The sequence below is a fragment of the Aquila chrysaetos genome, chromosome 10 (genome assembly GCF_900496995.4).
Source record: "Aquila chrysaetos chrysaetos chromosome 10, bAquChr1.4, whole genome shotgun sequence".
Taxonomy (NCBI): Eukaryota; Metazoa; Chordata; class Aves; order Accipitriformes; family Accipitridae; genus Aquila; species Aquila chrysaetos.
The window spans coordinates 2,200,589-2,212,840 of NC_044013.1; the positions used below are offsets into that span (position 1 = coordinate 2,200,589).

A 12,252-nucleotide genomic window follows, 5' to 3' on the forward strand; every position below is an offset into this window, starting at 1 on the left:
TATAAAATATATGCCACATGATACCTCCAGGAATACAACTGTGTATTTCAACAAACAGGGTTTAATATTTAGGACATGGTCCCAGAAAAACCAAACAGGACAGCAGCTCTACTAAACCTTGTGGGAGTTTGTGATGTTATTCACACACGCATGGATTGAACAAAATGACGTTTAGATTTCCATTCTCTCTGGGGGTGGGGACAAATGTTTTCAGCAACTGCATATTTAGTTTTATTTTACTTTTCCATGAATAGGAGGAAGGTTAGAATAATCTTTAAAGCAAATTTTTATTCTGTGCATATGATAGGATTCCCTTCTCTTGAAATCCTTCTCCCCCATCTCACAGGAAAAATCTGTTTTGTGGAATTAGAAAAAGTATGTCTCAAACAGTTACAGAAGTTTGTAATATCTCCAAGACTGCTGGATACTTCCTTCCCCACATGCACCCATCCAGGAAAAAAAAAGAAAGCCTAGATACATTTCCCGCTTATTTTCAGTCTGAAACTTTCCCAATAACATTCACATATGCAATTTATGGACAGAATATTGCAAGATATTTCAGAGAACTTTCCCCCTCCACGTTAGACTAATAATTTGATTTATTTTTATGTTTGAAAAGCATTTACTGACTAAAATAGAGCACTCTTTCAAAACTTTTAAATAAAGTTCTCACATTTTTCAGTGAAAGAAAAGGATTAAAGATTATATTGAAAGAGCATCATTTTCACACAGGGTGAATAGACTACAGCAGTTCCCATGGGATCAGCTGCATATATTTAAACTCTTCCCACAAGACAACCATTGTTTTCTACAAGCCTCTCTCTTTTTTTCTGTCATGACAGGTTTCCACACTTCATGTCGTCTAGAAATCCCATGGATGCTGAGCTGGACCGGATGATGAAACAATAAATTATGAAGTCTACTAATTAGGCTAGGGTTATAAATGTTTTCTGTTAATGAAACACCTTGCTGCAGTCCTGGGAACTGTGAACTGACTTGCTCTCAACATCCAGCTCTTATACACAAGGAAGCAGTATTCTTACTGGAGGCAACTGCAAAATAATCAGAAGAATTATACAGCCTCTCTCAAGATCTATCTCTTCTACCAGAATTGCAGGGCTATACTACTATCCTTAGTTTGAAATAAGTTCAATGTTCTTCCTAGATGTGTAAACCAGCTTGTAAATATTCTCCCCTGTGATAAACTGGCTTGATCAGTAGGTTTTATAGGTCAGATGCTGCTCAAAGTGAACCAGATTTCACAGATCTCCGAGGCAATTTTGGCTGCACAATCCATGCAGAACCCAACTGATGCAGAGTGGTAAGAATGTACTTATAAACTTGCCAATTGCTACTTTTGCAAACAGTTTATAACTTGACCAAATTTTTTTTATATATATATATCTATATCTATATATATATATCTACTTGATGACCTATGTGCTGTCAAGACAGTTTTCTACAATTTTCAGTATATAAGAAATCACAAAGTTTTATATTTGACTGCTGTTTCAGAACACACCAATGCTACACATAACACTTTGTAAGACTTAACATTTTTTAACATCAGTAAGACAGATTTGTAAGAATTCCATTTCTAAATATCTTCATGATATTAAAATATTATGCTAAAATAAACAACACTCTGCTAATATGGAATAAATTGCTTCATATAACAAATACCAGTACACTCATTGTCATGGTGATGCTGTCAAAAGCTGGTCATTTTCAAGTGTTGCTTAATGAGCTTTCATATCTGTGAAAAATTTTCAAGACTGTAGTGATGTTACAGAAAAGGAACTCATTTATACATTTTGTAAAATTTTATAACATGTATTTCTGTCTAAAAAGAGTGAAAGACTAAATGGAACAGAGCATGAGGGACTACAGGATAGGGTCCCTAAGAATGCCACTCTGGAAGTGAAAATTGAACCAGAGCAATAAATAAATGCAAAGTCACTGTCCCTCAAAGTCTCCTGAAGCAGCAGTCACCGAACAATTCCTCCCAGGTACCTGGCAATCCACCCCAGTTTCTTCAGCACATGTTTTAACAGGGCCAACAGTTTCCCTAGCCTGCATTTTCAAAGTTCCCCTAATGTAAGGCAATAATTCTACAGCACTGGGCACAAAGTGCCTCCTGAGCATGGGGAGGAAAGCGAAACACACTTGAGCCCCAGGATGAGTCAAGAGCACTGCAGGATTAACTTACATGCTGTCACACACCACGATACACAGGCACTGCTTTTTCTTTCTGTGGCACTTCAAGCTAACTTATAATGTTTTTCACAAACATTACTGTAATACATTTATACATATAATAAGCACAGTTCCTGCATTCACAGAAAAAACCAGTAACAGTCACACTATTAAAGACTACCTTTGCTACACTCTCAAAAACCTCTTCCATTATTTAATATTTGAATCTGCTACTCAACTTCTTTCCATGCAGTAATTTATTCATTATTGAAAATGTTACATGAATGCATATTTAAGTTAGTTATTCATACCTCTCAGAAGAGAAACCTCTGAAAAACATTAATAATTGAAGGCAAATTGTCGCTCTTTAGAGAAATTCTGATAAAATCCATTACAGTTGTCAGTCTCCCTTCCATCCCCCTGTCTCTGGTATGCGAGGCTGCTGGCTCAGTGCACAGCCTTGTCAAACCAACCGTACAGTCTATTCAGTTACCCTGGAGTTGTCATGTGGAATCAAGCAAACAAATATCTTCTCTCCATTTTCCCCAACTTCAGCACTCAAAAACAGATCAGAACTAATTCTTCACAAAGCTTAACTCCAGCAGCAGCTTGAGTGAAAATGCTCCGAGCTTGATATGGAATTTGAATTAGTTAAAAGGATTTATCAACAGCCAGTGGTTACATTCAGTTAATTAGTAACTTGCTTAAGAGTAACGAGGAAATTGCAGAAGTTTAATATTACTTATGGGGCCTCTTCTCAGAAGTTGGTGAGAAGGCTGGACCCCTTCACTGTCTTTGGAGGAACATTAGCCAAAAGAGAAATCAGGAAAGAGGAGGACACTGGAGAAAATTCATCCTTTCAGTTGACACCCGTTGCATCTCACCAAATCATAGAACTTCAGCCAGCCCTTAGAAAAAGCATAACTGCCCAGGTGGAACCAGTGCCCAGGACCTACCTGAAAACCTCCAAAGCTTGGCAGCCGTAGCAGAGAAATGATTTCTAAATCATTCTGGCGGCATTCTGCACACAAGCTGAATATGCTTTTCTTCCACATTAAGCACTTCTGTATACTTTTCCCTTTAACCTTCCTTTAATAAATAAATTCCAGATTCCCAACAAATCAACCATAACTAAAGCCTACCCTACACAGACCCGAAGGAACTTGATGGAACTGATACTGGCTATGTCCTCCTCTCCTGGGAGAGCACAGGAGCAAACCCACACTGGGAGTGTCCCAGCACTGACATTTTTCTAATAACAGCCAAAGTAATATCAAATGAACCAACACTTAGAACAGTGAAGTGTAAGGTCAAATGCTCTTAGCCAGCTGCTGGAAGAAAATAAAGACTGTTTGCCCAAAGATAACGAGGGGGCACGTTTGTACCATTCTTGCTAGGGCTTTTTGTCTTTTGGCAATACAGAAAGGATTTATAAATCATACAGTTTAGAAAAAAAAATCTGCTCCATAGAATACACATTCAGTCATATGAGTCCTCAATTTGATGGCAAATCCTCCAAATAGCTTTTTTGCTCCCGCTCATTCCACCATGGCATCTACAACCAAATACAAAATTAATGGTGGGTGAACACATACCTTTAATGATGCTAAGTCATCATTGTTGTTGTTACTGTTTTTTCAATAAAATGCAATTGTGTGTTCTCTACATCTTCCTTTTAACTTATTATGTATATGAAGAATACAGCTTGCTTGTCTCCTACCTCTATGAGACTGTAAAAAAACTTGCAAGCTGATAGCAGAACATAAATATTCTCACTCTAAAAATAATTTTCTAAATAAGAGATTTAAAAAAAAACTTTTTTCAAAAGGCAGCATGGTCTAACTAGGAGAGCATACATGAGAGTCTTGAATTTTACTTCGGGACCTAGTAACTACATAAGTCATTGTACAGTAGGAATTAAGAGGTTGATTCCTTCACTCACTGTGAGCCTACTTTTGACTTCTAATAGCAACCAAAGTAACATTTCCCCCCAGCATCTGACAATCTTTTAATTTTTCATGTGGAAGGAAAAGTAGAACCACGAGCTGGTTTTGTACTTACTCAAACACAATTACAGTTGTAGCTAATGACCATCCTCAGAAGATTTACGTGGAAAAGCTTTTCTGATAACTATGCTGGAAGGATAAAACCAGTGTTGACTGTCTTCTCAGACAACCCATTCTCTTAATGTCATGAGGTGGACAGTAGGAAGGGGTTCCTCTTACTCTGAGGTGAATGCGCTCTGCTCCCAGAATCACCTGTACAGTCAGTAAGAAAACCAAGACAGACAGCAGACTGGGGAATATAAGGCAGCAAAGTAAGGATCAGTGAGAGAGACCCAAACAAGCTTTGAAAAGAAGACTGATGGCATTACCATGGAGAAAGACAGTGACGTGGCCCTTTCCAAGCTAGGCACTTTGATCCCTTCCGTTCTGCGCACTCCCCAAAGAGGTTTGTCATGCTAGCATCACCCTTTACAACCCTGACATAGTCATACCTTAATTCTTTTGTTTCTGCTTTTTCATTGATGGATTCATTGCTATAAACCATTAATGTCACTAAGACAATGAAATCTTAGCTAATGGAAAATGGCATGTGAAAGAATATAGCAAGAAGACTGACTCAAGCCACCCAGCGCAGTTGTCTTGGAATTTCTCTGACCTTCCCCTTGCTGTTTATAAAAATTGTCATCAACTACACAGAGAATCAAGAAATTACCACTGGATCAGGGTATGCTTGGAAAGACAAATGAAGTCAGAGACAGCAAAGAGCACTCGAGCAACTCGTAACTCTAAACCACATAACGCACATGGTAAACAAGATATTATGATAATAAAGCAAAACAAGATATTATGATAATAAGGCAAAAAGATTTTCACATACATTTCACTATCTGAAAAAGGATAATTTACTTTATGAAAATAATTTTTCCCATCCTAGAAAAAAACCTTGGTTTTAACTTTTATTATAATAACTACAATGAATTGATGTCCTTCCTAAACAAAGCCCTGAAAATATTTATTTTGTTAGACTTCTTTTTTAAATAAACATCTTGTTAGGAAAGAGACATGCTATTGTTCTCTCTCTCTGACTAATTGGTGAAGAGAAACAGAATATTCCATATTCATTGCATTTAGCCTAAATGAGTCATGTTATCTTCTACTCAGACAAAGCATTTTAATTTTAATAACGACAATGCTGACAGCTACAATACTGTTCTTGCAGAAGTTTGCTTGTAAATAATTAACAATTGTTGTATAATGACAGTGGGTTTTTTGATAGCTCTATTAATTTCACAGTCAGGCTGGAGTCTCTTTAATTTAGGGTTTTCATAAAAATCCAACCCCCTCCCAACCTACTAACATAAAAGGCTAATGGAAAAAACAGGTTTACATCCCTGCAGTCTGTCTTGATGCCAAAAATCTGTTGTGTACCAAGAGTCAGCTATGGAAAACCAAGGAGAATAGTATAGAAATCACAGATCATACCTCCAAACAGTTTACATGTTTGACTAATAATTATCCAATTTCAAAGTTAAAGTCTGCATTGCAGTAATCAACAAGTTCACATAGCAAAAATCTGTTCTGTGTTGTAGGACCTGGTGGTCAGTCACTGGTGGTGGCATTGTCAGAGGACAGATTCAGCAGAGGATGGGGCACCACCTATTACTGTCCTTTAAATACATGCACTCATGCCTCTCAAAATCTTGCCAAGCAAGACACTGATGAATGTTCCCCTAACCCACTCATATTTTTAAAACCTGGCAACATTCCTCTGATTCTGATAGAATCACCAAGGACACAAATACCTTGAGGACCATGAAGATGTTTCCCGTGTAAGCAAGTTCTTCATTTATCACATGACATATAGGTCACTAATTCACAGCTACATCTTTTACATACATATTAGGAATTTCATCCAAGAATTGTAGAACCAGAGGCAATGTTTCCTCTACCATAATAGGAGATATCCAATTTTATTTTTTTTTCCATTCAGATAACACATCCTGGTGTTTCCATTCCTGTGAGGATGAAATATGTCACTCCAGACATAACAGAGCCTCTCAAAAGCCCACTGAAGTTAACAGAGAGACTCTTACTGTCATTACAAGGATCTATATAGTCTTTTGTTCTCCCAGTAGGTATTTCCTGAAGTTACCTTATGCCCGTTTGCTGTCCCAGACAAAGAAGTGGATAATGACACAGATATTTATGAAGTAGTCTTTGGTTTCTATATGGCCCAGGTAACAATAAGCATTTCTGGGCCATGCATTTGACTGGCAGCAGCCCAAAATTTATTGTACTTGCATAGTTTCATACACTAAGTGGATTAGTCAGGATTGTAAACTGTCCTGCCAAATAAAAAAAAAGTTTGATGTCAACTTAACATTTCTATCAAATTCCATATTAATTACTAAAGCTATTTTCTAACTATTCTAAATTTTTTCCCATACTAGGTATTGCTTATATTCTACTTCAGTTATTGGCAAAGCATGGCAATCTTGCTTGACACTTTTAGAATAGCTGTTTATTTCTAAAGACCAAATCATGTGTACCAGACAAAGTCAAAGCTCCTGTTGAAATTAAAAGAGGTTTTCCCCAAATGAAGTCTAAAAACTATAGGATTTGACCCATTGTCTCAGAGGAGCTAGACCCTGCCTCAGCACTGTAGATGATCGTTAGTCAGGTTCGTAGGTGGTTATTGCCTGGCAGCCCTATCTTGTAACAATACACAGAGCTCATTATCAGCTGCACTGCTCCAAAAGGCTCATCTGCATCACAAAAGACAACATCTGCCGTGCATCTAGATGCCATCTCGTTGATAAAGTATATCAGAAACAGAAAAAGTTTGCATACTCATTTCTTTATAGCCACTGCTGTTTCAGAGGCAGTTCCAAAATACTCATAGGCAACAAACAAATGTCACTGCGGGTCCATCTGACAGTACTTCAGATGCTCCACAGCCCCACTTGCTGTGATGGACAAGCTGCAAACACACCCAATCTCTTTTTTACATATACACATGCACACACACTCTCACATTCTGCATATCAGATAACATTTTTGTTAACCACCCGCATCATTTTCCAATTGAACTGCATATTTGATTACTTCAGGCATCTATTTCCATTCACTTTGTTTCCCACATACAGGGCTTTCTTAATTGAGCTGCATAGTTTATGAACTGTGCTAATTGAGCTGCGTAACTCCGCTACAGAGTTTTTATATACTGTACCAAGCAGCATATCAAGTGTTTTCAAGTGTATCAAGCATATTTGTGCCACCGGAGTTAACAAGCCCTGCAAGTTGAGGAGTACTTTAACAGTTCAGCTCTATTTTTCACTACTTAGATTTCTGTATGTTTTTCCAAATTTGTAATACCAGAATGGGTTGAAATCTGCTTTGAATTTGGCTTAAGCAAAAGGTTTTTTAAGGACAGCCAGGACAAATTAATTAAACTGTTGACGACAGCTCAGGTAACCCTTGTATTCTGTCCCTGAGAGCAGAAGTCAAGAAAACTTACCCTAGGAGAGCAAAGAAAAACTGCCTGACCACAAAGGACTGCTCCAATAGGTGCTCACGCTCCTGGTTTCTGATTAAGAGCCAGAAGCCTTTAAAAGGGTCCTAGAAGTAGGAGGGAAAAGCAGTATTGATAAGTAACCATGAGGACATGCTGTTCTCAGCTGCCATGAGTTAAGAGCTCAGCAATCAGGGCATGCCTGCTGCAGAGAGACACAGCCTCTGGAGCCAAGACGGGTTCTGCACAGCATCCAGCTGTTTCTCATCCTAATTAAGTCTATAGGCTAAGAGTGATTATTAATATTAAACACCTATGCTCTGAAGCTACTAATGAAACCAGATAATCCATACCATAGAACCACATTTAAAATTAATACGGGCATTTATGCTAACTTACAAGAAAGAGAAGCAGTACACACGATACAATGTGCTCATGCCTTTCTTCTGCACAGGTTCTCCTCTTGGCTATGGATAGATGCCACAGTAAGAGCCAGTATTTAAAATATCTGTCAGATGCTTAATAAGCTTATCATCATTAACACTATACCTCACAGATTAGCACAATGCTTTCAAATACAAACAAGAGGAATAGTACTTCCACCAGAAATTCTAATTTCAATAATGGCATCAGAGCTAAGTAGTGGCAGTTATTTGGAGGCTTAAGGAAACCAGTCAGCAGAAGGAAAAAAAAAAAAAAAAAAAAAGCAGCAGCACCTCATGGGACAAGTTATTTCAATTAATTAATATCAGGACTAATATGGCTATGGCTATGTAAATGCCTTTCCAGGACAAAGTTTTGTTTGCTAGATTTGTAGAAGAAAGCCTCTTTATAAGTGAGCACCAAACCATAGAAATGTAGGACTGGAAAATCATCAAGAGATTATCTAACCTACCTTCTTATGTTGGGCAAGAGCTGTCAGGTCTAGGCACACCTGACATTTGTTCTGATCTTGCTTCCCTAAGCAAAGCTTTTCAACACTTCATAATTAGGAATCTACCCAGTAGCCAAAGACTTCTTCCAACTCCATTAGAAACAGAGGACAACAGATCACTGTTTTGTTAAGGTGTTTGACTTTACAATTCTTTGCTCTCCCAAACATCTCCTTTTGGAGCAAACGTCTCTTTCAGCTTCTCACTCATATTTTCCTGCTTTTTTTCATTCTTGCTGAATCTCCTCTGGACTCTCTTTTCTGGAATTTCTCAGCCCATTTCCACAGGGCACTTGTGCCATCAGGGAGCAGCAAGTGACTGCTGATGCCTGCAGGCCTGGATTGGGCTCCCCCCAAATTATCTGTGAGGTTTGATCATTTCCATAATGGTCCCTCTTAACCAGCTGTGCGATCCAGCCCTCCCCCACACCTGCAACTTTTGTTAGCTTCTCACGCCATTATCTGTCACATCTGGCAATTTCACACGTTGTGCCCAGTGCTTTTCCATGTCCTGTTCACTTGGCTTAACCTCAGACCAGGGCCTGAGCAAAATTTGCCTCACAAAATTTGTTTCTTTGTGTTTGTTTGTGGTGTTGACAGTTTTTTTTGGGGTGGTACCACTATACCTGTTGTCTTTTTCCTTAAGCATTCCCCCTAGCCTGAGAACGTCCTACTCCACAGACGTGGCACACAGCCAACAGTATGAAACCAGGTCCCTGAATTTTTCAAAACATATTGCAGAGGAACCATTTTTCTCATAAACTAAAAATTTAAACCAATAGTCTCTGCAACATAAGCCAACATCTCATCCTTTGTGTGCAAAATGTAGTTCTCGTTTTTCCCCAGCAGGTCTGAATTTATCAAACAGTGAGGTGTACACATTGCATTAAAATCAAGTCATAGAAAATCCAGTGTTCACCTTTCAAGTCCACCTCAGTAGTAAACTGATTCAATTTTGCTGTCAATTAAATTAGGGAGAAAAAGGAGAAAATGGGGGGGGAGAGTTTAACACATTCTGAGGTAAATGGTATTTCAGAGAAGTTTAATCTTACTTTTGAAACATGCAGACTCATTGCATACATCTACTTGGAGAACTCTACAGAACACCTGGAAGGCTCGACACCAAAATAGTGACATCATCACCTAACTGTATTAGGGTTTTCTTTTTTTTCCTCAGCAGGACTCATGGGAGAAGACAAGAATTTAGGCTGGGGCCTGAAATTCCCATTCCAGTCTAACTGACTTCAACCATAAAGGTAATTTTCTCCTAATCATCAAGTTAAATTGCCCCTTTAGTCTTCCTCATCAGACTGTAAATAGATCCTCTCTCCTCTTGGAAGGACAAAAATTAAAGAAAGAAAAGACATGGAAAAAGACTGAAACCCATACAAACTAGAGGTAGATACCATGAACTCAGGAGACATTGTTAGGAGGTACCAGACCTTAAGTCAACAGATTCTTGAACTTAACTTTAATCATATGAGTAACAGTCTCATTCTTTTTAATTATTTATTGCCCCATTTCACAAAGTCAGAGAATCACAGCATGGCTGAAATTGGAAGGCACCTCCAGTGATGATCTAGTCCGACCCCCTGCTCAAAGCAGGGTGAGTCAGAGCAGGTTGGTCAGGGCTACCTCCAGCTGGACTTTGAACATCTCCAAGGATGGAGAGTGCACAGCCCCTCTGGCCAATCTGTTCCAGTGTTTGACCTGCCCCACAGTGAAGAAATTTTTCCTCACATTTAACTAGAATTGCCTGTATTTCTACTTGTGCCCACTGCCTTCTGTCCTGTCACTGGTTACTGCTGAAAGGAGTCTTCCTTCACTCCTCCCCATCAGATATTTATATACATTGATAAGATCTCCCTGAGCCTTCTCCTCTCCAGGCTAAGCAGTCACAGCTCTCAGCCTCTCCCTCTACACCAGATGCTCCCACGCCCTAATCATCTTCATGGTTCTTTGCTGGACTCGCTTCAGCATGGCCCTGGTCTTTCTTGCACTGGGGAGCCCAGCAATAGGCCCAGCACTCCAGACACAGCTCAGCAGTGCTGAGCAGAGGGGAAGGATCACCTCCCTCGCACGGTGGGCAACGATCTGCCTAAGGCAGCCTGCTCTGCTGTCATCTGCCTCTGCTGCAAGGGCACGTTGCTGGCTCATGAGCCACTGAAAGTCCTCTGTACCCATAAACTTCCGTAGACACTGGTTCAGCTTTCCACGCATTGTTTTCAAATGTTTTCATTCACTGCTTTTGAGAATCAGGCTTTAGAACAATACAAACAGGCACTACAGAGAAAAGTCATGGCTGTCACAACTGGACTCAACCTCATTACAAGACGACAGACGTTAAGTGTGATACTGGTATTGTAATACATAATGACTTGTAAGAGAAAAAGGATTGGTATTTTAGAGTTAAAACTGATCAAACAGAACTGTCAGCCTTACCTGGAAGTTTTCTGATGCTTAAACAAATCTTCTCCAATTCCACGTTCTCATTAATTCTTGCAAAGAAACTCTTTCCTACCGATTACCGAAATAATATTCTGACAATAGAGAGGGTAAAAAAGAACAGCATTTTCTTGTCTAAATAATTTCCAATATCAGTTCCATTTATCACATCTCATTAGCAGAAAAAAACCTATAAAGCCTTCCTGAACGTCTTCAAATCTCTCTGACAAATTTCATTAGCATTATTTCACCCTAAAAATTATAAAATCTACTTTAAATTTGCAGTCTAATAGTACCTTCAACCACCCTACATTATGCTCCCAGAAAAGGGTTAATGGCATGCATATATACAGACCATGGACTTTTTTATTTTAATGGCAAGGCAACAAAGAAATTCACTTAATGACAAGTTCTTGGACTAATGTATTATTCATTTTGTTATGTGACAGCAGAACAAAATTGTATCCATAAATATATAATGTTGTACACCACTTTTTAATGTAGTTTACATTTATGAAATAATTGGCTGTCTTTCACCACATTATCCTCTCTTTATTCACTTTTTTTTTAAGCGGATGTCATAAAATGCAGTTCATGACATAGAAGATGTGTTCATTCCAGGAACAGAGACAGCAACTGGCCTGGAAAAACCTGTGAATTTCAACCTCTGTTTCTGAAAACGTTTTCTAGTCTCTAGAAGGATTTTGGACGTATCTTTATAGTGTTTTTCCACATATAAATTGCTACTTTACTCCTTTTTCCTTACGATTAATGTTATGTATTAAATCATTTGAGGTCAACAAATTGATCATCAACATACTTACGTTCATGTATCTAATGATATGTGGAGTTTTGACTTAAATAATAAAAATACTTAAACCTCCTTACTCGGTATCCTAAAGCAAGGCAAGCCATGAGCAGAGAGATGTCTCAGCACAGGCACTGCCCTCACTGGCAGGGCTTAGCCTCGCAGAGGTGGGTGCAGGCAACACCCACCACTAACGGTCCCAGGAGAGTCAAGCGGTGAACCAAGCCCCAGATACACCCAGGCGGTCCAGCCAGGAGCAAAAGGAGAAGAGGCCGGAAACAGGACTGGTGGCAAGGCTACAGCATAAGTCCAAAGTCCATCCAGGAAACAGGGCTGGATGCAAGCTATAACGTGC

General features: G+C 39.0%; 1 protein-coding gene and 1 long non-coding RNA gene across 6 annotated transcripts in view; one reads left to right on the plus strand and one right to left on the minus strand.

The window, feature by feature from the left end:
* The window catches only part of VEPH1 (ventricular zone expressed PH domain containing 1), a 96,530-nt gene extending 87,897 nt beyond the window's left edge, over positions 1 to 8,633 (minus strand). For 3 of the 5 annotated variants that reach the window (XM_030028909.2, XM_030028903.2, XM_041126855.1), the window contains exon 1: positions 2,508 to 2,810. The gene's annotated coding sequence lies outside the window, so the exon portion shown is untranslated. Of the gene's footprint in view, positions 1 to 2,507; positions 2,811 to 4,257; positions 4,294 to 8,608 lie in introns of those variants that run through there. The other 2 variants (XM_030028904.2, XM_030028905.2) reach the window with 2 other exon arrangements.
* Positions 1,287 to 11,745, plus strand: LOC115347471. The gene is made up of 3 exons (XR_003925500.1): positions 1,287 to 1,321; positions 9,822 to 9,900; positions 11,662 to 11,745. It is a non-coding gene; the product is annotated as an uncharacterized LOC115347471 (long non-coding RNA).
* The last annotated feature ends 507 nt before the right edge of the window (positions 11,746 to 12,252 follow it).